The following is a 2,574-nucleotide window of genomic DNA, read 5'->3' as shown; positions in this document are numbered from 1 at the left end:
AAATGTATCCTTAAAAAAAAAGCTTATCGTGGGGAAATGCATTCAGAAGTTACAAGACATAAAATGAGGACCGGCTATTGCAAGTATCACCAAGACATTAAAGGTATAGTCACAAATAAATTCTTAACATTACATGAATTGCTATGATCCAAACAAAAGGTATTATCATTCTTTGAGGCATAACAATCATTAAACACATTTCTCTGGAAAATTTGGGATAATATTATAATATATGTATTAATTATAGCACTGATTATAACTGAATGTAAATATTAAGTAAATAAAAATTTATAATTTTTTTTTTTGTGAAAGGTAGAGAAGAATTCACTACCCATTGGAGATCACTATTATACCAAGTTCTTACAGTGAAATTTGGTAATTAAAGGAAAAGAAATAAGCATTTAAGTATTTAGCTTGCTTTGTTAGAAGTAACTATAATTTAGTCCCACTTGATGAAAGGGAACCCTTTTCTCCCCTATTTTCCTCCCTCTCCCTCTTTCTTCCCTTTCTCGCTCCCCTCCTTCTCTCTTCCCCTTCATTTTTCCTTCTTGTCTTCCTCCTACCCCTCCTCCTCCTCCTCCTTCTTCTTTGTATTTGATCAAGTTCAACATTTATTTCACATTAGCTATCCAAAATAATTTAACCTTTATGGAATAAACAAAGTTAAGCTTATGCACAGGTTTCTTTTCTTCGGTGGTGAGTTTATTTTCTGCTGGCTTCTGAGCAACTGTGTTCTTGGCAGCTGCAGCCTCTTTTTTCCACCAAAGGCTTCTTCTGCTTCATAATGCCAATAGCTTTTTTTCTTTGCTTCCCTTCCACAGGTTACTTGCCTGGATCCCCTTCTCATCTAAACTGGTTTCTGGCGCTGCTGCATTACCCACCTGGAGCTTGTGGTTCTTGGACTTGTGATCAATGGTCTGTGCATGGGTTTAGCTTCAACTTGATTCTTGGGTTTTTCAGTGGAGTTCTCTTCTCGTCTCTGCAATGAATTTTCTTGCGAGATGCTCGGTGGGCTCTTTAAATCTCTGGGCTTTTCAAGATTCTTCTCAGGTCTGTATTGAGCATCTTGTGCATGGGAAGGTTTTAGTTACTGCTGAGGGAAGCAGCTTTAGGCCAGGTGCCATACAGATCATCTAACTTGAGGAAAGCACTTCCAGTCCCAATGCAGAAAGGGCCCACATGTCCCCAGGAGCAAGTTTCAAAATATCTAGTTTGCTTACATTAGTCAGAATAATTTCAGGAATGTTTCTGGAGGTTTTGGATACCGTTTTCCTCATTATAGATAATGTAAGGTCCCCTGTGCTGGCTACAATGATGGTTTCTCATTTTGCCCTTGCCAGCTCTCATTGCTGAGAGGCACAGGCATTTGGATAGCATCCCAAACCCAAGTTTCCTGAAAAACAAAACAGCTTCCCTGGCCTTTTTGAAGCCTTTGTCTGTATCTTCATCCACAAAAAGAAGTCCAGGAACTCCCTCAGTAAGACCTTTGGACATGACCAGCGCTGATGAGAGTGAGGCAGCCAGAGCAGAGCTGATGGCATATCGCTGCTGTGTTGAGTTCACTCTGCAGTGCTAACGGCACTAAGTTTTGTTTGGTGCAAACATGTGGCCCCCAGAACACATATTTCCCAAAGCACTCTGGCCAGAACAATGAGTTCCACCACCCTGTATTCTGGGAATTGTAGCCTTAGTTCTGCCAGCACCCCAAGACTCAGCAGTGTTTCGATGATCTGATAAATCATTGAGAGCATGCGACCATCTATTGATTTTGCACAAGTTGCTGTGAACAAAGTTTACATGAGCTGGTTGAATGTGAGCTTTGAACACAGCAGGCAAAGTGATCATTTAGCCAGATGATTCCCCCCTTTTGGAGGACACTGACATCAGTGGATGAGCACACGCCATGGGTTGGAGAGGAGAAGGACACACTCCCCCCAATCTGGAGGCTCCCACAGGGGAACTAAGTCCACTTTCTTTCCTTTTTAACAGGCAAATGCCAGGTAATGGTTATAAAAGCAATAATAGTTTAAAATTACCCTTTTACTTCTCTGAAATCATTGATTCAAACAAGATTTTAAAAACTAAAATTTGAAAAGGTGATGAAGACTGGCTAATTGCAGGGTGCTGGAGTATCATCATTACTAGGTAATCATAAAGTAAAAAAACTACCTTCACAGTCAAAATACCTAGAGGTTACAGCCATAACTGGGTGATTAAAAATCAATGATAAAATGGGGAACATCTGACATTCTATACAACATGAGTTAAAGTAACATCAGGAACTACAGCATGCTTTATAAAACCTCCTTGTGAAAATTTCAACTTGATCTTATTTCAACCCACTAGAGCTTATTTTGCATTTATTTATAATTAATTTATTTTAATTTCTTTTTAAAATGAACATTTGAGCTGGTCTATGACAGACTGTAGAGTTAACGATGTATGTGTATACTGTATGCATGTGTGCATGGGTGAGAGAGAGAGAGAGAGAAAAGGGGAAGAGTGTACATGTACACAGAAGTAGAAATCACCTTATTCACAAAAATTTCAAATTAGAGAAAAAAAAAATTCTTT

At 39.0% G+C, this 2,574-nt stretch overlaps 1 pseudogene; it reads right to left on the bottom strand.

Annotated features, from left to right (window-relative positions):
• Positions 1-611: 611 nt before the first annotated feature.
• LOC150022418 (large ribosomal subunit protein uL4 pseudogene) lies at positions 612-1,914 on the bottom strand (annotated as a pseudogene).
• Positions 1,915-2,574: the final 660 nt, after the last annotated feature.

Source organism: Furipterus horrens, unplaced genomic scaffold (genome assembly GCF_987537825.1).
Source record: "Furipterus horrens unplaced genomic scaffold, mFurHor1.1.pri manual_scaffold_1, whole genome shotgun sequence".
In the NCBI taxonomy this organism is placed as follows: Eukaryota; Metazoa; Chordata; class Mammalia; order Chiroptera; family Furipteridae; genus Furipterus; species Furipterus horrens.
This window is presented reverse-complemented; position numbering and strand designations above follow the sequence as displayed.